This window comes from Ambystoma mexicanum, chromosome 2q (genome assembly GCF_040938575.1).
Source record: "Ambystoma mexicanum isolate Mex_15411 chromosome 2q, UKY_AmexF1_1, whole genome shotgun sequence".
Classification (NCBI taxonomy): Eukaryota; Metazoa; Chordata; class Amphibia; order Caudata; family Ambystomatidae; genus Ambystoma; species Ambystoma mexicanum.
This window is the reverse complement of record NC_090924.1, coordinates 168,510,092-168,535,378: the sequence shown is the minus strand read 5'-3', so window position 1 is coordinate 168,535,378 and position 25,287 is coordinate 168,510,092.

The window sequence follows — 25,287 nt, the reverse complement described above, 5'->3', positions numbered from 1 at the left end:
GGAGCAGGTGCTCCAGATCAGGAGACTGATGCAGCAGGGCACAGGGGTATGTTATGCCTTTGGCATGGAGCTTAAGAGAGGACAGCCTGGTAAGCATGGAATTACCTGCATCATTTCATTAGTTAATAAAACTCAAAAAAGGTCAGGGGTTTTATACCATTGCCACATGGCAATTCCTCACAGCAATCTCGGTCCTACTCTATCATTAATTAGATTTTAAATAATGTTTTAATAATTACAGTGCACATTCATTATTCTGATATATATTTAAAACAATGCCCAAGGTTAATACAGAAATCAAAGTGTTGTCCTTTATCTTATTCACACACCTCGTATTGGTTTACACCGACTGCCAAACAATCACAAGTTCTCAACTCAGGGAAGATATTACCATATTGCCACACTACCAGCAAAAAGAATCCAAAATATATGTTACAATTTTAAAATGTTCAATTCGTTTTCAAAGATTTTAAGACGTTCAGTTTTTTAAATCATTCTCGACATTTTAATGCTTTTTTTTATGAACTATGGTTACAGTTAACAGAAAAAATGTAGTTGAATTTTACATGATTATCAACCACATATCGCTTAAAGATTATTAGATTTGAAAAACTATTTTAAAAATGCAGATTTATGTTTCTGAAAACGTCCTTTCATCTTTGTAACCAATAACAATGGTTAAGCTGTATAATAAACAACTCACTCATTAATTATTTTTTCTCCCGAACTTGACCCCTACGCACAAATAAAAGACAGATTTAGTGTATTCCCAAAATTACTGAACCAAAATATTGTATCCGAAACATTGACAGATCCCATGAGGACGTGTTTGCTGAGGGTTAAAAAATGTCTCTCGTGAAAATACCATTTTCAATTGAAGACGACAGGCAACCTAAATCAGTCGCCATAGCATCACCAGTAGGGTGCTTTTAATTTCAATTCCTTTTAATAGTTTGCTGCCGCAGTGTGCATCTCAGATCCGTTTTACTAGTCCTGTACAACTCAATCACAACCTCATTTTCATTGTAATTTATTGTAATGACACAATCCCTAATGTGTTTGCATTTTCCCAGCATTTTCCCAGCCAGCTGACACACAGTTTACAGAGGCTGTCCTCTCTGAAACCACCAACAGCTCTAACCATAACACGTGCCCTGCTTTGATGGATGGAAAGTGTATTTTCCTTGGTAATTCTAGATTTTAGGAGGGGAGTATGTGTGTAAAACTCGCCGTATGGCAGTGATTCGGGCGTCATCATACTTGGACAAACCCCTAGGACCGGTTAATTAACACGGACTTGTGAACAGATGTCAGCTAAGGCATGGTGACCGTGAATATAGCTTAGTGGGTTTAGTATCTGCTAATGCCTAAGCAGCAGACTGGTAATTCAAATGCTAGAAATGCTGAAGTGTTGGCTCAGCACATCATCCTCCTCGAGCAAAACAATGAAGAACGTTTGACACACAAAATTGTATGTTTCTTTATAAGAGAGCACTGTCCCTCTTTTTGATCTGATTGTGACTTTACAAATACTTATTAGTACCCCGGCCGCCATATTTTTTCCTACCTGCACACACCGATTGGTTCAGTTCCAAGCCAGTAATTCCTCCCCTGACGTTCCGTCTTGCACACGAGGGTCCTATTCGCTGATCTTCTATTTCGCGGCCACCATGGAATGGGAGAAGGGACTACGTGTAGACCCTTCTCTCTTTTCCATGGCGGCCATTTTTGTTGTTATGATTTTTTTTTTTCTATTTTCAAGGGCTGCAATGGGAAGGGAGAAGGGACTACGTATAGTCCCTTCTCTGCGTTACATGGCGGCCATTTATTATTCTTTTTTTCATTTTTTCAGTTGGGAAACGCTGACTGTCTTCCAACTGAAAAAAACACTATTAGTACTCTGTTCTTACAGGCCCAAGTACTAATAGCAATAAAACCATTGGAGGGGGGGCATTAGTTTTCCAGGTAATGCCCAGTGGTCTTCGTTAAGTCCGTTGCATTGTTTATTATCTCACTAAATAACATTCCCTTCATATTCTAGGACGAATATAATTATATAATCAAACACTAGTGGGAGAAGAAAAGGAACTTGTTCTTGGGCTATATTGGAAAGGCGCATTGCTTTAGCATGTTATGATAATATATCCACACCGTATTCTGCTAGTGTGATGTCACAAAGGCGAATATTCATTTACGCTTCTCCAACCCCACAGCCCACTGGGGCCCCTCACACCTGAGAGAGGCATGAGAATAAGTAAACTGACGGAAGGGTAAGTCTTTCCCCTCAATGTGTGGAAGAGGAGGGACTCATGAAGCAGTCCGGCAACGGTGACAAGACCCTGGGAATTTAAATGGTTCATCAACATGTATTCTTCCTATCCATTTGTGGTGGCCAATGTGGATAGTTCAAAGGGGTGTAAAAAGACAAAGGGGGGCATACAGAGCAAACAAGTGTTATTGTAGGAACAAACAATTTGCATTTCACCTCGACATTCCAAGTGACATTGTAAATTCTTCGGGCAGCAACATTTCTGGAGTCATATGTTCCTGATCACTGTCCGCAGGCGACTTTGAACGTTCCCCCAGGAGAAGCTTGTTGTTGTGTTTTGCAGCATTTATTAAGCATAAGGGTGCATGATGATAATTCCTGCCCAGAAGCAGCATCTCCTGGGGCAACAGACAAAATCTAGATGCTAGGTGGAATACCCAAAATATGTTGGAGCAGTGGACAACAATCAAACTTTCGCAACGTGCATTCCAAGCAAAGTAACACACTCCTTTTTCAAAAAACCCTTCCAACTTTCGCAACGTGCATTCCAAACAAAGTAACACACTCCTTTTTCAAAAACCCCTTCCATGGACATCTTAAGATTGTCGACATTAAGTTGAGTAAATTCAATGAGACCAACTGTCTCTTTAAAGAGCACTAATCAGTTGTCTAGCTTAACAAATCACCAAAGACACTTTTCCACTTTTCAAAGAATGCATTCACGAATCACTGCACATTAACACACATATCCCTCTCATCTTGGCCTAGCAGCAGCTTACAAAACATTTGACCACAATCAATTTATGGAACATCTTCGATCCATTACGTGCTTCAAGGAAACAAAACTAAACTGGCTGTACTTCTTCCCCAATGGCCGACCAATCAAAGTGAAATTAGAAGGTTTCATGTCCACTGTAACTCAGGTAGAGAGAGTGGTGCTTCAAGGGTCAGCCCTTTCACTATGGTATGAAGCCCCTTGCAGACATGTTCAATACCTTTGCCAACAACTTCCAGAACTATGTAGATGACATTCAAATTGGACGTCACATAGACCATGGGAATGCTCATCACCCTCACATTACTGTTTCAGTGTTAGCCTGGACTGAATGGCTCAATATAACAGTCAATATAAACAACATGCAAACTCACACCCACTGCCTAGACTGTCTGAATGCAAATAAACCCAACATTTTTACAACGTTCTCTACCTGTGCAGAAATAAAACAAACATTCAACAATTACAGTTCATGCAACACTGAGCATCGGAACTGACACTAGGCCTCATACTTCACAATCATATATTCTCCAGGCTCAAAACCCTCAAATGGCTAACTACTGAAAACAAAAATCGTTTTAAATGTTTTGTTCCTTACCAAACAAAACATTCAAAACAGATAACAACAATATCTGAACTCCAACTGAAACCTAAAAACGATCGAGATAACTCAGATTGTTAATAAAGAATAAACTCACAACTGTTGGGTGAAATGGGCCACAGGCCTTGGACTGTAAGGGCTGCAAGGTTTGATTGGTGAAACCAAAGGTGAGCAGGAAAAGCAGGTGGTGTTCGCCAAAGTGCTACATTCTTTAAACGATTAGTGTTAAATGATCTATTTAGTGTGTACAATAGTGAATACAGAAATACACACACACATTGAAAAATAGATAATCAGATGATTTGATTGTAAAAACTATAGGATACACATGTTCAGATGGAATGCTCTCTGACGTTGTATGCTTTATTCAGTCAGAAGCCACTCCTTCATGACTTTCCCGCTTGAGATTTTCATGTGTAAGCCTGCTACCTTTAACAAACTGCCCCAGTCACCTGTCAGAACATGTTAATCCATGGGTCTACAAGCTGCTGGTCTCCAGATGTTTTGTACTACAACTACCATGATCCATCACTATTGGTTGGGTTGGCTGGCGGTAATTGGTGTTAAAGTTCGGAACCTCTTGCAGATTCCTGTGTTCATTTCTCTGTCCATTTTTGCTTGTTTTGCCGTATTGAGAGGTTTCACTAATGTTCAGGGACGAAGGTGATCCACCAGGTAAGCAGTTCTATACAGAAGAGACAGGTCCGAACAATGAAACCTGGAGGCCTAATTCATAATGTTCAGAATTCCATCAAATAAGGAGAAACACATGAGTGTCTCAGTTGTGTACCTACTGCATCATGCCTGATTTAAAAAGACTAAAATTGGGGAATATATCAAGATGCCAGTAGCATCTATAGGATACTCACTTGCAAATGGAATTCACACATTTCTTCTTAAGGGAATTTCAGGGATGCTCCAGAAATCTCCAGATTTGCTCCAGGTTGGACTTTGGGAATTGGTTAGAAAGTAGCAGCTGCAAATTAAAAATGCTCAGAGGAATTTCCTGAATTACTCTATTACAAATATTTGTGAATGAGGCTCACTGTCACGAGTGCAACGCGGAACTGGTCTGTGTGGCGCCGTTGGCGGTATGTACAAGGGGTACGAAGATATCCTTCCAAGATGGCGCCAATTCCTTCGTGCGCTGGTCCAGTTTTTCGATCAGATCGAGAGGCTGTGACTTCTCCTCGTCAACATGGAAGAGTATTTCCGGCATCAACCCCAAAGGACCAGCGCGTTGCTACGACTATCGTGAGCCACGCTCCCAGCTTCCTCGCGGACAAATTCCCAGACCAGCCTTTCCCGGTTCCCGCCTCCTACTTAGGCATTTCGGCATTTGCTCTCCACAAGCGCAGACTCATTCCACATCTAGAACTACAGTAACCAGACTCCTCTTCCTCCACTGAAGTCACGTCTTCTCGCTGAAGGAATTCTAACCCTTTACATTCTAGGGTAAGTACGCTGCATACATCCCACTCTCGTAGATCAGCCAAATTGTTCTATTTCTTACCTTTATCTTGCATATCCTCAGAACGAACATCGGCATTCCAGTTATCTCTTCACAGGCTGCCGAACGCCAGCAACTTTGTTACCAACACCTGAAACCCCTTAGAACTCCTCCCAAGGTACGGTTTTCATTTCTTCCCCGCTTCTGAGTATCTCTTACTATAAAACCCAGAACACTTACCTTTCTTGTTTGTATCAACAGTCAGAGACATAGACACGGGCATCCTCGACTCATTAGTGCCTCCTGTGGCTGTCTCTCGACGCTCGCTAGCCTCGACAGCCATCTCCTGGAACCCTCACGATCCCCAACTACCAGGGTTTTTCCCCGAGCAAGGGTTTCCCTGACGCCTCAACTCCACGCCTGTTTCCTTAGGCTGGGAGAGGGGGATTCAGGTATTTCCCTAATATCCACACTGAATTCGAAGACAAGGTAAGAGAGCCTGCTGTTATTCTGATTGCCTATACTTATCAAGACTACCTTTGCCTTAAAGTTATAAGCCTGCAGCTTTGTTTGTTTTGGAGCTAGAAAGATAACAGTAGCAACGCCCAAAAGAAAGACTTTGATGATCTAAGTATTGAAGGCATTCAGAATTCAGACGCTATGGAACAGCAGATACAGCAATTAGTTAATGCTGCCCAAGCGCTCTCTACAGCGGTACAGCAATTAAAACAGGAAAACCTCACATTAAGACAACAGGCTAACCGAGCAGCCCATAGTGCGGAGGTTCCGCCAGGTCCACTCCCTTCGGGACGTTTTAATGGAAACCCACATATGGTCAAGGAATTTTTGGAATCCTGTACCATTCAATTCGCTTTCAAGACAGCCTTCTTTCCAACAGATAGGGATAAAATGGGACACATGATAGCCCAAATGACGGGTGCAGCCCAAGCCTGGGTAACCCCTTTAGTGATTAATAACAACCCAATTCTGGATTTCTATCCTGCCTTCTGCAACAGTGTCAAAAGCATGTTTGGTAGGCAAGAAATAGTGATAGCCTCACAAGAACATCTTATGGACCTAAAGCAGGGCAATCTCGATATCCTAAATTATGTTACTAAATTCAAACAGTATGCTTCGGACACATCCTGGGCTGATGACACATTAATCACAATCTTTAGACGTGGTCTGTCTGAAGATTTAAAAGACGAAGTGTCCCGAGTCCCACGCCCACAGAATATGGCTGAGTTTGTTGCGTTAGTCATGCAACTGGACTATCGAATGCAAGAGAGAAATCGAGAAAGAAGAAAGGGCAAGAATCCTAGATCATTATCTGACAACACCCCTATCGTGCCTAAAACTACATCCGCCGAAGAACCTATGCCGCTGGGGACTACTCGAGGTCCTCTTTTGGTGGAAGAGCCGACTAGGAGAAAGTCCCTAGGACTTTGCATGTATTGCGGAGCCAACAACCATACGGTCAAAGAATGCCCTATAGCTCCACTCAGAAAGACGGGAAACGCCAGTGCCCGGTCGTGAAGGGAACCACAGGGCCGGGTTTATTCCATAATTCTAGTTCCCCCATTGGTGCATTCTCCTCCTCTCATGCTTCCTCCATGGACCGTTCCATGGTTGTGGTGGGAGTATCTTTGTCCTGGAAGAACATTCGTCTTGAAAACGTACCAGCTCTAATAGACAGCAGAGCAGCGGGAAATTTCGTAGATGACATATGGGCTAAGAGCCATAATATCCCCAGGATAGTGAAAACACTTGCTATTCCAGTCGAGAGTGGGGATGGCAGTCCCCTTACTTCGGGCCCGATCACAGATCACACCTCTCCTCTCTCAATGTCCTTATCCAATCATAGTGAAACCATAGAATTGGACATCATAAGAACGGCTCACTATCCTGTAATTTTGGGCATTCCTTGGTTAAAGAGACACAACCCGTATATAAACTGGGCAGCCGAAACCCTCTTTTTAGGCTCCGAATATTGTGTCAGTAGGTGCATGGGTCTCCAAGAAGAAAGGAGAGAGAAAGAGCCCCTGATAGCTCCTCATGAGGACTTGACGACTTCAGTAAACGAAATCTCCACGCTGCCTCCTCAATATCAAAAATACCATCTTGTCTTTTCCCAAACTGAATATTCTGAACTACCTCCACACTGCAGAGATGACTGCGCCATAGATCTCACACCAGACAGCCCACTTGCCTTTGGCAGGATGTACATCTTATCAGCCAAAGAGAAAGAAGTACTAAGAGACTACCTTCAAACCAACTTACAGAACGGTCTTATTACAGAGTCCCATTCACCTGCAGCTGCCTCTCTTTTCTTTATCCCAAAAAAGAACACTACCGAACTTCGTCCCTGTATTGATTTCAGGGGATTGAACAAGATCACTATACCAGACAAATACCCAATGCCCCTCATTCCAGATATTCTAGAGGCAGTCCGGGGAGCTCACATTTACACTAAACTAAACTTAAGAGGAGTGTATCATCTCATACGCATCAAGGCCAGTGATGAGTGGAAAACGGCATTTAGAATGCCCTTCGGACATTATCAGTACCGGGTAATGCCCTTTGGGCTATCAAATGCGCCAGCTGTTTTTCAGCGATTCATGGATCACATCTTCGCCGACATAGCTTTACACTATGTTATTGTCTATTTAGATGATATACTAGTCTTCGCTTCTACAACGGCAGAGCACTACCTACACGTAGGCGAAGTACTGCGCCGTTTACAACAAAACCATTTGTTCTGCAAGATTGAAAAATGTGAATTTCACAAAACTTCAGTGGCTTATCTGGGCTACATACTCTCCGACGAAGGCATCTCCATGGACCCAACAAAGGTGGTAGTAATAAAGGAATGGCCAATCCCTAGATCGATCAAGGAAATCCAGAGATTCTTGGGATTCGCACATTTTTATAGGAGATTAATTCCTCATTTTTCTTCGTTAACTCAACCTTTAACTCACCTGCTCAAGAAGGGAATTCCGTTCCAATGGTCCTCAAAGACACAAGAATCCTTTGAGGAAATGAAGACTCTTTTTTCCCAAGCGACCATTCTAGCCATGCCAGATCAACAAAGGAGATTTATTGTGGAATCAGACGCCTCACAACATGCATTAGGGGCGGTACTTCTTCAACCCGACGATCGGAACATTGAAAGACCTATTGCCTATCTGTCCAAGACTTTGTCCTCAGCTGAACTCAATTATACAGGCTTAGAGAAGGAACTGTTAGCAATAAAAAGAGCATTTGAGGAATGGCGACATCTTCTACTTGGCTCATCTCATCCTATTGAAGTCAGAACAGATCACCACAACCTCCGGTCTCTTCAATACGCGCAGACATTGTAATAGTTGACAAGCGAGATGGGCACATTTCTTTTCTCCCTTCAGAATCGAGTTTACTTTTGTTCCAGGGAAGACAAATCTAAAGGCAGATGCCTTATCCAGAAGGGACCGGTTACAGAAATCTCCATTTCAAAAAGAACTAATATTTCCAACAGTACTCATTGTGTCAGTCATACAAAACTTTCTTACCCAAGTCCAGAGAGAAACCAAGAAAATAATAACCTCACAACCTGATCTTGCACCGCGCTTAAAGCTAACAGAAAACAAAAATCTTCTGTTTAGGGATGAACAAATGTTTATCCCCAATGAAGAATTACAAACGGAGGTATTACGGATGTGTCACGATTCACCAGCAGCCGGTCATAGAGTGATCTATAACACATTAGAAGTAATACAGAGGTACTTTTGGTGGCCTAATCTAAAACAAGACATCGCGGAATACATCGCCTCCTGCCCTGTCTGTCTACAATCCAAGACCTCCAGAAAAGCTCCCTTCGGAGAGTTGGTAAAGATGCCTCTCCCTACAAGACCCTGGCAAATTATCACCACTGACTTCGTGGTTGACCTTCCAGAATCCGAAGGTTGTACCGCCATCATGGTTACAATAGACACGTTAACAAAATTGGAGCACTTTGTTCCCATCCCTTTGGTTCCCTCAGCTGCAGTAATGGCTAAGATATTTCTAGAGCACATTTTCTCTTTACACGGGTTACCTGATACCATTCTATCTGATCGAGGACCTCAATACACTTCTAAATATTGGAAAATCTTGTGTGACACGTAAGGTATTTCCAGAGCCCTAAACTCTGGATATCACCCACAAACCAACGGGCAAACGGAACATTTGAATCAAACCCTCGAAGGATTTCTAAGATGTTATATCTCTTCCACCCAAGACAATTGGAAGGAACTGCTTCCTCTTGCGGAATTTACATATAACAATTCCGCTCACTCTGTTCTTCATAACAGTCCTTTTTTTGCACTTATGGGTTTCATCCCTCTGTTTTTCCCTACCAAGCGCCACAATCTTCCCCTTGTCCTAACATCGATGGATTGGTAGAAACCATCCGACAAGGCCACGTTGACGCTCAAACTGCACTGGAAGAAGCTCAGAACAGGAACAAGAAACAAGCCGACAAACACCTTACCCCTTCGCCAGACATTCAGAAAGGAGATTTAGTCTGGTTATCAAGTAAATTCCGCCCTAGGAGATTGATTCTTTCCAAACTATCCCGTAGATATTTTGGGCCATTCTCTGTGATCGATAAAAGGGGATCCGCAGCCTACAGATTGCAACTACCTACCTCATGGAATCGTATCCATCCTACATTTCATGTTTCTCAACTCAAACCAGATGTTCGCAGTCGTTTCCACAAAACTCCTTCAGGGCCACCCTCTCCGATCTTGACCAGTACTGGCCCCGAATATGAGGTATCGGGTATTTGTGATTCAAGATACAGAAGAGGGATCCTCCAATTTCTAGTGGGTTGGAAAGGGTATTCTTCAGCGGACAGAACTTGGGAGCATGTGTCGGCAGTCCATGCCCCACTGTTGATCCGTCGTTTCTATAAGAACCACCCGGGGAAGCCGGGGTTTGCCTCCCTTAGAAGGGGGCATACTGTCACAAGTGCAAAGCGGAACTGGTCTGTGTGGTGCCGTTGGCGGTATGTACAAGGGGTACGAAGATATCCTTCCAAGATGGTGCCAATTCCTTCATGCGCTGGTCCAGTTTTTCGATCAGATCGAGAGGCTGTGACTCCTCCTCGTCAGCACGGAAGAGTATTTCCAGCATCAACCCCAAAGGACCAGCGCGTTGCTATGACCATCTCTCTTTCAGGCTCCTCTCGGCCACCTCTTCTCCTTCTCTCATTCCAGATTTTCTGGCTGCAATTCAGGAATGGTGTGCCGCCAATGATCTCTGCCTTAATGCCAGTAAGACTGAGATTCTCCTCACCAGAACACCAGCTTCCTCTTTCCCTCTCTCTCTCTGGACACCCACTCTGGGTCCTCTTCCTGCTCCTACCTTTGAGGTTAAGAACCTTGAGGTCATCTTTGACTCCAACCTCTCCTTCTCTCCTCACATCTCTGACGTCTCTAAGAAGTCAATTATCAGCTGCACCTCCTCAGAGATATTCTTCCTTTCATCACTCTCCCCAGAAGCTCACTGTCTGCAGAACTGTGGACCTCTCTAGGCTGGACTACTGCAACAGCCTCTTTCTTTTTTTAAAACTTTATTTATAAAACAGTGAAAGACATCCAATTCAATACTTTAAAACATATCTCTGCAACAATCTGCCATTTTCTCATTGTTACAAAGTGTTTTCATTAGCCAAATCGAAGTTAGTTAATAGGTGTTGTACAATTGACCACACAAATATTCTTGAAATGGTTCCCAAATATTTTTGGGTCTGCAAGTAGGTGTAATCAGCGATATATACGTTTCTTCACAGTCACTCACATAAGTCATTTCTCTCAACCACATATCAATCTAAAGGCAGATGCCTTATCCAGAAGGGACCGGTTACAGAAATCTCCATTTCAAAAAGAACTAATATTTCCAACAGTACTCATTGTATCAGTCATACAAAACTTTCTTACCCAAGTCCAGAGAGAAACCAAGAAAATAATAACCTCACAACCTGATCTTGCACCGCGCTTAAAGCTAACAGAAAACAAAAATCTTCTGTTTAGGGATGAACAAATGTTTATCCCCAATGAAGAATTACAAACGGAGGTATTACGGATGTGTCACGATTCACAAGCAGCCGGTCATAGAGTGATCTATAACACATTAGAAGTAATACAGAGGTACTTTTGGTGGCCTAATCTAAAACAAGACATCGCGGAATACATCGCCTCCTGCCCTGTCTGTCTACAATCCAAGACCTCCAGAAAAGCTCCCTTCGGAGAGTTGGTGCAGTCTTGGACTTCCACTTGGGCAGAATACATTTTTTCGCTATCAAACAGCCTAGGTTGAATAGTCGTCACTTTTTAACTGAAATCTTCCCAATGTCTCCAAATAAATATTTGGGAAATGCCAGCATCAGAGGGACATTGGTGCAGACATTGAGAATTTCAGCAACTTCCTCCCACAATCGAACAACATGGGGACAGGACCAGAACATAGGATGCATGTCTGCAACATCAGCACCACAGTTGTAACAGTTGGGGCTCACCGATGGGGCAAATCTAGAGACCTTCTCAGGGGTGTAAAACAGCCTCTTTCTAAATCGTCCTGCCTCTACTCTCCGTCCTCTACAACTTATCCAGAACAGGACTGCAAGTCTTGTCCTTGGCCTCAAGCCCGGGAATCATATCTATACTGCTCTGAAATCTCTTCATTGGCTCCCAGTGGCAGCAAGGATCAAGTTCAAGACTTTCTGCATCGTCCACAAGGCCTTCTGAGGCCTGGGACCGCACTACCTCCAACTCTATCTTCCTAAACATCTCCTTTCTTGAGCTCTCCACTCATATCCACCTCCAACTCTCTGACGGTCAGTCGTTTTTCCAAGCAAAGAGTTGGGGGCAGATCTCTGTCTTCAGCTGGGGCCTCATTCTGCAACAGCCTCCCTGCATCTCTCAAATTTGAGCAGATCCGCCTACAGTTCCGGAAGCAACTCAAGACCTTCATCTTCAATTCTGCTTTCTCTCTTCCTCTCCCCTGCTGATGTCCCAACTACTCCATGGGCTGGCCACCCTGTGAACTTGGGCCCAGCGCCCTGCATGTCCAGTTGCACTTTGCACTGCCTCTTGGCTCCCCAGCACTTGTGGTCTCTATCTGCAACCCTACACTCCCTTCTCGCTGCACTTATGAGCCACCCATTGGCTTCAATTTCTGATTTACCTGCACTGAGCCATCCGTAGGGTGCAATTTTGAGTTACCTGCATTTACCCGCCCCCCCACCTCTGCACTTCTCCCCTTCCACTTCCCTGCACTTGCACGATCTGAATGACAGAAAGCCTAGTAAGATCATTGTTTTGTCCTCCCTCTGTTTCCCCCTCCTTGTCTCGCCTGCAAACACTTGTGTACAGGTGCGTTATAAATGAGATATCATATCATATCATATCATGCAATCCACTTTGTACTATTCATAATTTTATAATACAGAGCAGACAAACGTGTCAATATCGTGATAACTGCCAATAAAGTGGCCTTGAAGGAGTAATAATAATAATGATTTACTCATTTATATTCCGCTTCATATCAGATTATTCCAGTTTCTGATTGCTGCTTTAATTATTTTGGCATCATCTGTCGACTGGAAGGAGTAATACTAATAATTATTTAGTAATTTGTATTGCACCTCATATCAGATAATTCCAGTTTCTAAGTGCTTCCTTGATCATTTTTGCCATTATTACCCAATCAGAGTACTTAATTTATTGACCCCCAGGGGATGGAGAGTATTAGCCCGCTTGACCATGCTGCACCACATCCTCCTGGTCCCAGGGCAAGCTTGGGTTTGAGCTAACAGCCCAGCACCAATGTTCTGTTATTAAAATGTATACAGTGCACCCTGCCTTTCGCATTGTTGAAGTGATGAGGCCAGCAGGCAAGATGTATTAGCTTCTTTATTGGTAATTAAAATACCCTCCAGTACAAGACAAATCTCTCATCTGAGCATGATTACAACTGTATATATTCATTTCATTGGAATCTTGGTGAGTTCTAGGTTGCCCTGGGAACCAGAAATACACGCTTATTTTGTATTGACCACCTGAGGGGCAACTAGGTAAACAAAAACATGAATGACCATGGCAATTTTCATAACATGTTTATGGACGTCATTTAAACTGCTTGTAAACATATTTATTTATTTCAATTGGCATAACTTGTTTGTTTATTTCAGTTGACACCAAACGTGTTTGTTTATTACCGTTGGACAACAAACTGACATCAATTTGTTTCTTAGGTGAACAATAATAATTACCCATTTGCATTAAATGTAAGCTATTTACACCTTTGTATGTAACTTCTCTATGACTTCACAAGGTCTAAGCATGCCTATGTAACACTTGTCTCCAGGCACTGTAAAAGAGAATTGGTGGGGTTTGGGTAGTCAGGATGAACATGAAAATGCAAGATAGCTATGATCTTGTGATGAAGTGTACAGACCGGAAGTACACTTAGCGCTTCCTGTGTTTCTAGGTGTTTTATGCTAAGAGTATTGAGACATTTGTATTGAGAAAGGAGAACGTGTTCGCCCTAAGTGCCTGCATGCACTGGCTGGGTAGGAAGATAGTGATATGTAAGTTGGTTGTAGGTGTGTAGTGTTCTGTTGTTTGTCGTCTATTGAGAGGGGTGTTAGATAGCCATTTGTGAGTAGCTTACTAGGTCTGCATGTGGCTAGTGTATGCATTGAAATTCAGATTGTTTGGTGTTTAGGGTTAGAAAACGTTGAAGTGAGACTAAGACCGTGCATGCATTTTTTCCACTATTTTGCATGTCCCCAGACACCATTTGGGACTCGATGCAGTACACAATGTGGCATGTGAGTGAGTCTCATGTGTGAACTAGGGCAGAAATAGGTTGGTAGCCATTGTAGTGCTACTGAAGTCTGGTATATATCTGGAAAACAGGAGCCAAAGTGCCCTTTTTTAGCAAGGTAAATCGTACTACTGTGGGGAGATGAAATAGTATTCAGTTGAAATGGTGGTTGGGGAGTGTCGAGAGTCAGTATGTCGTCCTTTGAGAATTTTTCATATCTTAAATGTTCGGCAGTTGTCTTGTGCTTCAGACCGGATTGTTAGTTGGCATACAATGATAAAGGGGTACAGGTTAATAGGTGCCTTTTTAGTTGATAAGTAATTGAAAAGCAGGTCTTTAGCATTTTCCTGAATCTACGATAGGCATTGATTGAATAGATTCCCTTTGGTAGGTTGTTAGACATTGACCATCATACTGGCTGATCCTCTATGCCTGGTGTTGCATGATATGGTATGATATGGCATTTATAACCGGCCTATACACAAGTGTTTCAAGGCGTGACGCGGCAAGGGAGGGGAAACAGAATGAAGACAGAGACAACGATCCTACTAGTCCAGGTGTCATTCAGATCGTGCAAGTGCAGGGGATGGGGGAAGAGGAAATGTGCGGAGTGGGAGGGGGATGGGGACAGTGCAGTACATGGGGTAAAAGGATGCATAAAACAATGAGAGAAGTAGGTCCAGCTGGTGGCAAGTGCAAGGGTAAGCGCAGACATCAGGTGTCAAGTGCTGGTGTGGGACTGTAGGGATATGGAGAACAGTCCCCAAGTGCGGGGGTTGCCAGCGAGGCAGTGCAGGTGTGTAACTGGTGGGGGACGGAACTTGGGCCCAAGATCAGAGGGTGGCCAGGTATCCAGTACAGTTGCATGTGGTCTCTGATACATCAATGCTGGATCTGAGCAGCCTTCTTGGTTGGTTTGAATGACCTTTGCTCAAATTAATACATCACTATGGCGTGGAATAGCTCAGTGATTCAGAAGGCTTTGAAGTGGATTATTTCTTTAAATTCATAGCCACTGGAGACTACTTAGTGCTGAAGTTATGTGTTGCCTCCGGGTGAGTCTGACCAATTTGCTTGCTGCTGGATTCTGAACGGATGAATTTTTATCATAAGGTTGTTCAGCATGTTGAAGTATACACTGTTGGGTAGCCGATGCTTCTTTTTAAATACAAAAGGTGTTAATGATATTTTCAACAGAAATCCAACAAACAATGAGACATTTTCAGGACAGTACATTTTATTATCATTATTCATTCCTTCTCCCTTGCCACCCTCCCCCCTTTCATACTCCTCTCCTTCTTTCCCCAGGATTGTACTAATTCATATGGACTGTCCAGGAGACAAATAGCACATTAACTTGGGTCCCTGTCTTCATCACTGTCTCCCTTCCCATTTTTCATCAAGGGTATGAACCCTTCTTTCATTTAGCCCCACTTCCCCCAGAGGTTGTCGTATTTACAATTGCACCCTCTATTTTTAAAAAACCAGTTGGTCAAATTTCTAAATAGTGTCCATCTCCATACACAGTGCCCCTGGGGCCATCCAATTTTCAGCGATCCCCCTTTTTGCTAGAATAAGTGCAGTGTTTAGAGGGGCATTTGCTCTCTAGAGAGTTCCATGGTAAACCACATTCCCAGTAGTACTCCTCTGAATTCCATTTCCACAGTGTTCACCAACACTCCCTCCATTTCCCTTTTCACGCTATACCAGAATCGCTGAATTTGAACACATCCCACTCTCATATGGTAAAACACGCCTACACTATTCATGCATTTAGGGCCTCTTTCGTCCACTCTCTTCCCATTCTTCTCAGCAGGTCTTTGGAGAACTACACTCTGTGCAATATTTTAAACTGTACTAATCTTAATCTCGCCGACATTGATACCTCTCTTTGATACTGCAATGCATCTCTACAGTCTTCCAGCTCTATTTCTCCAGCGTCTTTTCCCCATCCAAGTCTCAGTTCCTCCAGCTGTCTGCTCGAGGGAAATGCTATGAGGTTGTAGATGCTCAAGATCTGTTTAGTCTCTAGCTCACCATCCAAAACATTTCTCTCAAGTGGGGTGGTGGAGTATCTAGGCATGGGAGACATCAGACAGGAACCACGCTGAGTCAGTAAGTACAAAAGGAAAATATGTACTTTATTGCTTCTTATTACAGTGGAAGGTAGGTAGGAGGAAAGGGGAGTACATCCTTCTAGTTTATGCTCCCATGTAGAAGTCCTGTCTAACTGTCACATCTGGAAAATTGATGTTCCAAGCCAACACAGCATTCCATTAATTATTACATATGCATACTACCGGTGGCTTGCAGTAATTGTTCCGCTAACCTCACATTTGGACCCAAGCTGTGCCATAATTGCAAGTATTTGAAGTGATCCTTATTATTTAATACCCACTCCTCCCTTAACTTCCGGAACATCTTCATTATCCACTTTGAGCACCATACCCACCTCTGTGTTTCCCTTATTCTCCCACTCTCTTGCCCATTCCAGATGTTGGTTCCCTTTTATCAGCCTGTTGTCCCAAATAGGCAACAGCAGCATCAGCTGCTTTGCCAATCCCAAATGTGCGTGCGCCTGAAGCCAGGCCTTGGCCACCATTTCATAATTGGAGGCAATCTTGACACTTTAAGTTTGCGATATAATAAAAGTGCTCATCCTTGTACTCCACTTAGATTTAGTTCCCTGTCCACCTCATTGTCCTTCACCCTGCAGTATTTCCACCCATTCGCCAATAGCACCACGGTAGATTTGGAAATCCTATTCCCTCTTCTGTTTGTGAGTTGTACAGAGCCTCCAATCTTACACTGGGTACCTTGTTTTGCCACATAAACACTCTCAGGAGCTTGCTGATAGTGTCAAAAATGCCCTGCGATATCAAACTTGGAGCATGTTGTATTACATATACCAGTCTGGAAAGCGTAATCATTTTATAAGTTGCCACCCTGCCTAGTAGGGCTAGAGACAAAGAATTCCAGTGCTTAAAACGGTCTCAAATCTCCTTATTGTGGATGCCAAGTCCCATTCCTCAAACCGGTACTCTTTCTGGATGAAAATCCACAAGTACTGGAACTCTGTTGTCATCGTTTCTATTTTGAGTAGGGGTCTTCTCACCTCCCTCTCCCACGTAATCAGGTAATGGATGGATTTTTCCAGTTGATATTTAAACCTGCATAACTTCCAAATTACTTGATTATGTCCATCGGCGTTGGCATTGATATATCCAGATTTGTTTGATATATCAGGATATCATGAATGTAGAGAGAAATGCTTTCCTTTGTCCCCCCCCTTACTTTTATGCCCATACAGCTCCTGGTATATACAAAATGTTTTTGCTAACAGTTCCATCAGTATCACGAATCAGAGAGGGGCCATTGGTCCAGACAACCCTGTCTTGTACCCCTCTCCAGGAGAAAATCATCTGAAAAGGAGCTGCTCACCATTACTTTTGCTCTGCGTTGAAAGTAGAGCAGCTTCACCCATTTTATGAATCGCTCCTCAAATCCCATTTCAGTGAATAATGCAAACATGCAATTCCATTCAATTGGATCAGCGGGGCTAGGGATAGGATGTGTTCCTCATTTGGGGAACGTTGGCATCTGACATCAGGAGATGGGGTCTCTTAATATTCATCCTTGTGCATCTTCTCAGGATGAATCCACACTGTTGCACATTAATAATATGCACTATTATGTTATGAAGTATGTTTGCCAGAATCTTGGCTAGGATCTTGTCTTAAATATTGATAAGCAATATGTTTCTATATGATCCACAACTGTCCGGTGGGTTTCCTGGCTTTGGTTTCATTACTATCACCACTTCCCATAGATCCGGTGGAAGGGCACCCCTGTCTCTGCTTTCTAGGAACATGTCCCTCATGACTTCCATTGATTCCTCTTTTAGGTTAACCCAGAGCTCTAATGTGTGACCGCTTGGCCCTACTGATTTTCCCTTAGTGAATTGCCTTATCGCTGACCCATGTTCTTTCACTGAACGATCAACTTCCAAGGCTCCCACTTGGTTTTCAGTTAACCTCTTGATAGGAGTACCGGCAGGTAATTTGATATGTCCGCCTCAGTTTTACTCGTCCATGATGAATACAGATGTATACAGAAGGTTTTAAAAGATTGTGCCATATGTTGGGGTTCCCTCACTGTATTCCTGTCTACCCAACTGAATCTCATTCTGTGTGGGCCAACCAGGCCAGCAGTTTCTGGGTATTGTCACACCACCCATATATCTGTGCCCCATTATATGCCACCTGCCAACGTTTGCCCTCTCCAATTCTTTGATTTGGACTCTAGTGCTCTAGTAAGGCTCTGCAGCACCCCTTCACTTTGTGATTCTTGCCATTGCATTTCCGGCCATTGGGCCTCCTCCAGCGCCTCTTTGAGGCATCACCTATTCTTTTCCTTGTTTGCAGAGATCTTAGCCATTGCCTTGCCCCTCAATACCACTTTAACGCGTCCCACATCATCTGTTCAGTTTTGTATTGCCTCCTCTTTCAATTCGGTCACTAGCCTATCATCCATCAAATGGTATGTGTTCTGTCTCCATGTCCTATGCCTATCTGTGTGCCTGTATATATCGTCATTGCAATAGGAGCATGATCAGAGACCTCCCTAGCTAGATTACCCACCCCTGCCACCCGAAATCCCTCTGTCTATGGACATATCAGATAGTGCACCCTTGAGAAAGAGGTGTGTGCGGCTGAGAAAAATCAGTATTCTCTACATCCCGGATGCTTTTCCCTCCATTTGTTCAGCAGGCCCACTGCCACCAAAACTCCTTCCATTGCCAGTTCTCAATCCTACAAGTATCCCCCCTCTGCCATCTATCCAGTGAATGATTCACTTCCCCATTAACATCACCCCCAATAAAAAACTGGCCAAGAGAGTCCTTCATTATTACCTTTTTAAGCTCTACAAGGATCTCTGCCAAGAGAGTTGGTGGGACGTATTTGTATTTGTATTTTATTTATTTCTATAGCGCACCAGGCCCAGGGGCAACCGGGCGCTTAACTTAGTTACAACAAGATGAAAGCATGACAAGGCAATGTGACAGAGTATTACAGGAGAATTTACAGAATATACATTCAAGCGAATATCGATAAGGCAGTGATTTACAGGGTAGTTAATAAGGGATGCAGAGTAGGTCAAAGTGCAAGTAGGGCAGTAAACTAGTGTTAGCTGTCTTGGGCAGATAGCCAGGCTTTGGTAAGGTGTTTGAATTTCAGGAAGGAAGGTTCTGCTCTAAGGTCATTGGGGAGTGAGTTCCAAAGTTTGGCTGCCAGGATGGGGAAGCTGGTTCCACCTGATCTTTGGAGATTAAAACGCGGGATGACAAGGCAGTTGGCTTGGGCCGCTCTGCGAGGTCTGGTGGAATTGTGGAAAGAGAATCTGTTTGCCAGGTAGCGAGGGGCTTGGTTGTGGAGGCATTTGTGAGTGAGAGCCAGGGACTTCAAGGAGATGCGATGAGGGATAGAGAGCCAGTGCAGGTTGCACCTGGTGTCAGATATATGCTGGCGCCTAGGAATGTTAAGGGCCGCTCTGATCGCATTGTTTTGGACAATATTTAGCTTGTTTAGATTGCGGAGATTAGTACCTAGATAGAGGGCATTACAGTAGTCGACCTTGGATAGTACGAGGGTCCTGGCCAAGGTTACGCAGTTGGCTGTGGTTAGGAACGGGCGACAGGCGGTGATGAGCTTGCAAGTATACGCTGCTGCAGATGAGACTGCGTTGGACTGTCTAGTCAAGGATAGGGTTGAGTCAATGTAAATCCCTAGGGTTTTCGTGTCCTTAGCAATAGGGATGGTGTTCCCATCAATGGTGAAAGACTTGAAAGCAGGGTCAAGTTTAGTGAGTTTTTGTGGTGAACCAAGAATGAGGAGCTCTGTCTTTTCATCATTTAGGCAGAGGCCGTGTTGGGCCATCCACGCTTGGATGACCTGGTAGATGGCGTTGATGGCGAGGGAGTCAGTTGTGTAGTCTCCTGTGATGGGGATTAGTATCTGGGTGTCGTCAGCGTAATTAGTATACGTGACGCCCAAATGGTCCAGAATATCAAAAAGGGGTTTGGTAAACACGTTATATAACGTGGGCGAGACACAAGACCCTTGAGGCACACCACAAGAAACCGGAGCGGGTGGTGCGGCCGCAAGTGGGGAAAACACGCGCATTGATCTATTATCAAGGAAGGATCTGATCCAAGTAGAGGCATTTTCTGAGAAATGTGCGGCTGATTTGAGGTGATGGCAGAGAATTTTGTGATTGACAAGATCAAAAGCAGCAGAGAGGTCCAGGAGAAGTAATAACGCCAGTTTGCCTTTGTCTTTGAGATCTTCGATCTGCGTTTTTAAATCGATAAGGGCGGTCTCAGTGCCATGGCGAGGCCGGAACCCTGATTGCCTGAGTCCCAGAAGTTTATTTGATTCAAGGTATTCCTGAATTTGTAGGTAGGCCGCGCGGTCAAGGATTTTTAGTAAAAAAGGTACAGTGGTAATTGGTCTGTAGTTTGTGGGTATGCTGGGATCCAGGGTAGGTTTTTTCAGAAGCGGGATGACCCACGCATCCTTAAGATTGTCCGGTACAATCCCAGAGCTAAAGGAGGAGTTGATGAGCGTAGTGATGAATGGTGCTAGGTCGTGAGCTGCTTCCTTAATAATAGGTGCAGGACAAAGGTCACCCTGACAATTGGACGGTTTAAGGCTAGTGATGATCTTTTCCACTTCGAGAATGGAGAGTGGAGAGAAGCTAAAAGGAGTCAGAGACTCTGTGATAGAGAGGTTTATGGTAGGTATAGGGATCTGTAGAGGGTTAGATTGAAGGCTAGATTGTTTGTTGTTGATTTTAATTTGGAGAGTGGCAATCTTACCTAGGAGAGCTTCTTGGATTTTGGAGCACCAGGTAATGTTAATGTGTATTCTTCCGTTTCCATTGCCCCTGAGATCCTCAATAATCTGCCTTTAGAATCCTGTATTATATTGGAGGTTTGTAGTTTAAGCGATCTCTTAACCAGTATTGCCACCCCTCTATTTCCCTTGCAAAAACCTGAATGTTCCACACATTTGTATGCAGCCCTCCCAACAGGATGCATACAGGTATTGGAACACTGAACCCCTTTTAATGGAGTCATTCAGAACACTGACATTCCACTATATGCATGTATGCGTCCATTCTTTGTGTAAACAAGAAGGGGAAGGGTATCCACAGGTTGTGGACCCCTCACGCCCCCTGCACAGTCAAGGTTACTGTCAATAGACAGACAATAGGTATCGTTTTCTAGGAAAAATTCTATGTAATGGTATAAATCAACATATTAAGGTAAAGTTTTTTTTCATGGCAAAGTTCAAAGAGTGATACTTTTACTAGTACAATGAATCTAAGGTCTGTTCTACAAAGAAGGAATTAAAAGTGATATTTCCACAACCATTCACTTAATATTAATGCTTGTGGAAATATCACTTTTAATTCCTTCTTTGTAGAACAGACCTTAGATTCATTGTACTCGTAAAAGTATCACTCTTTGAACTTTGTCATGAGAAAAACTTAACCTTAATAGGTTGATTTATACATAGAATTATTTCTAGAAAACGATACCTATTGTCTGTCTATTGACAGTAACCTTGAGTGTGCAGGGGACGCGAGGGGTCCACAACCTGTGGATACCCTTCCTCTTCCTGTTTTCTTAACTCACAACCTAGTGTCAGGGTTGTGTCCTTCTCCCCCGCACCTCTTTACTAATCTAAAAACCACCAAACAGGTCCATTCCTGAATCACTCAGGTGTGCATACGTGTTCATTTATTTCTTTTCATTCTTTGTGTAACCTCATTACACTGCTATCTGTAGACCCTTAGTGACATTGGCACAAACATAAAGGAACACACGAGTTGCAAGAAAACCCAGTTTTAATGCAAAATAATAGAAAAAACAAAGACGGCTGGGAGGTCAACCTCGTAAAACAGCAGGACGGTGGCACTCTCAACATGCCCGCATTAGTTTACAGTATTTAAAGACAAAAAACACAAGATTAGCATCTTATACAAAATACCAGGTGTGTTGTAATCTCTACAGTCTAATTGCCATCCACCTATATGAGTACCTAAACACAAAGTATATCAAGACATTTCATTGGTTCATGTGAACCTGATGACATAGTGAGTGCATCCCCCTGCAGACACCATAACTGCATAGTCAGCAAAAATGATGGACCTGCCGCCCTGTAGCAACAAACTTGAAACAACGAGTCTCTCTCCCATGGGACCCAACAAGTTGGAAGCCGCCTCATTCCCAGGCCTTGTAGATCCTCAGAATGCAACATACTTCTTGTAACTTTCTTATGGCACCATGTTGCTGTCTCTGGGACACAACCTCCTAGCCAAGGCCCCATATTCCTTGTGAAGCAGGTAATCTCGTGAGAGCTGTGATGGATGCTCCACTCTTAGAGAACTCATTCTTCAGGTGTATGTGGCAGCAGAGCTCTAGCCTGGCCCATTGCTCCGGCACCATCTCTACACAAGGTCTTTCTTCAAACTGGAGAAATGTCCTTCAGTAACACCTGCATCTGTCTGCACTGCACCAAGTACAGCAACAATTACATTGTAGGAAGCTCACCTGTCCTGTGAACAGCTACATGAAGGGGGCAGTCTGGGTCTGATTTATTGAAACAATTGTTAGCACATTTTCTGCCCGCGCCATGGCTCTGGCTTGAAGGGTTTCTCTAAAGGGAAGCAGCACTGCAGTTTGATATTAGCAAATGGCCGAATGTTCATGGAAGGGCCTAGTAGTGTGAATGCAAAGACCTATTACTTTAGTGTTAGTACTGGTGTTAGTAACTACTTCTGACGCAACCATCCGTCGTCCCCTGTTATCCTAGTGTTAGTAGGTAGGCCTAATGTGACAGAGTGGTATTCCCAGTCATGTCAATGGGCTACCGATATGGCCTAAGGTTAGTCAGCCTGTCCGAGCTCCTCATGTGGGTAGAATTCTCAGAGCTTACACTTTTTGCTATGTTTAGTGCTATGATAATGCAACCACACCCCAACCCTTTTAATGGAGTCACTCAGCCCACTGACATTCCACAATATGCATAAAATTGCATATCCATCTTTGTGTAACATCATTGCACTGCTATCTGTCTCCCAAGGGGTGTATCCCCCCTCTATTCTGTGTTGCCCTTTGTGCATTGCCTTCCTCAACTTTCATAACCCCTTCAAACATTACAAGCTCCCAACTTATCCCCACCTATCCTTCTGCCCTCCTCCCTTCCCCCACCCCATACTTTCCTCCCCAAAATTGAAATATATGTAGCCCCGTAAACACATCTTAAACATACCCCAACAGTCCCTCTTCCCTAATTACAGCCCCCTTCTGACCCATTGGTGCCCAACCCCTCACATTTCTAATATGCCAATAATTATAATGATCGAAATCTGATCTCTGTCTCTCACAGTTTACACTTTCCCCAAGCTGCGGCTCACTTCTACCCTTCCCCTCTCCTCAATGGCTCCTTCCTGTCCCATTTCCCTTTTAGATCATCATCACCTTCAAGCTATTCAATTCCCCCTGCTGTAAATTCGGGACCGGTAGATCCACACTCAGGACCCGCCACAGATAAGTCATGTTAATCATTGCCTCTGATGTCACTGTATAGTCCTCTAGGGTATGTCCAGTCAGTTCCCGGATTTTCCAGCTTTCATGCCTTCCTACTTCATGTCATCTGCCAATCTCCCCTCTGCTCTTCATGGATTTCCTGAGACTCACTACACTTACTGCCCGAATGCCTCTTCTTTCCATCCAGTCCCAGACTTCCCCTCGGTCTAGAGAGATCCAGGAACAATTCACTTGGATTACTGTCAATTTGGCTGAAAAGATCAAACGATATTTTATGTTGTTAGAACCAAGTTGCCATTTCACCTCCTTGTAAGATCATCTTGCTCTTTGTACTTGAAGGGTATACTCTGAGAATTTCATGACCATTGCTTGATCCACTTGAATTGGTCCTCTATTCCTGGCAGTTTGTAGAATGATGTCTCTGTCCCCGTAATTAAAGTGTTTGGCTATCACTAGCCTTGGTGGCACCCCTGTGGGGTGGCGGTCTTCCTGGAACCCCTTTGTTCTCTCTCAATTGAAAAGAAGGTATAGGGTTTCCCGGTTCCATTGTTCAAGGACTAAGCCCATGGCAGGACCCTCTAATCTGTCAGACCAGAAATTCGAATGTTTGCCCTTCGGGAGTTTCCCTCCACGCCCTCAGCCATCTCCTCTTCTAGCAGGCTTAGCCTCTCCTGTGCTTTACCCACTCTCGAGGATATGGGCCATAAGTCTTGCCACAAAAGAGAAACATCCAAGCCAACAGGCCCGATATTGTCTTCCAGGATAGTTGTAGACTTTTTCACTGCTTTCAGAATCGCTGCAATGGAGGGTTCCTGTTTGGTGGTTGGCCTGTTTGAGTTCCCACAAGTGTTTGATCTTCCCCCTGCCTCTAGCATTTAATTCTTGGTGCAGTCTATTGTGAGTTTGTCTATCTTGCTTTGGGGCCATTTTCCTTCCTTATCTTTGTTTTGACCCTTTTAGGCCCTTCTTACCATCGAGGACGGATGTACCTGATTATTTTGATTACAAAAAATGTTAAAATTTAAATTATAAATTTTAAATGTTTGTAAAGGAAATACTCATGACCATCTTCCCACCCTCCACCTTCCTAACCTAATACATCCATACTTACCTCTTTCGCCCAACTTACCTTTACTCCTTCACTGCAACGCTCACCCTGTGGCGTGAGTTCTGCGTCCCCATTGAGAGACGGAACTTCCACGGCAGGGTCCTTTTCTTTTTTCTTTTTTTAAAAACTCTTTGTCCCCCGCTTTTCTTTTAATGGAAGCGAGGACACCCACACAACTCCCTAAGTACCATCAAGGGGAGTGCAGGTCATCCCTGCAACCCCTGCTCTCCATGATTGACAATATGGTTATACAGTCATTTTTCCAATGCCAATTTCAGCATTTTTGGCAGTTCAATTTTCTTTTCGACTTTTTCTACAGCTTCTATCCAGGACTATGCTGAGAGAGACAAATCGCCTACATCTAAATGAATCGGGATCGCTGCAGTCTGACACTCACCTTTGCACACTTCCATATTGGGCACTTTTTGTCACCTCCTGGCATGTGATCCCACAGGTTTCAGAACGAGGTCACATAGACATGGGTGTGGGGGTTTGGGAGGTGGCCCAAAGGTTTGTAGTACATGGCTCCTCTAAGTGCCTATCCACATTCCCCCCCAGAGGTTTCAGCCCTGCATCAGCTGATCCTTCACACCTCTCCACTATGTGATGCAACCACTGCAA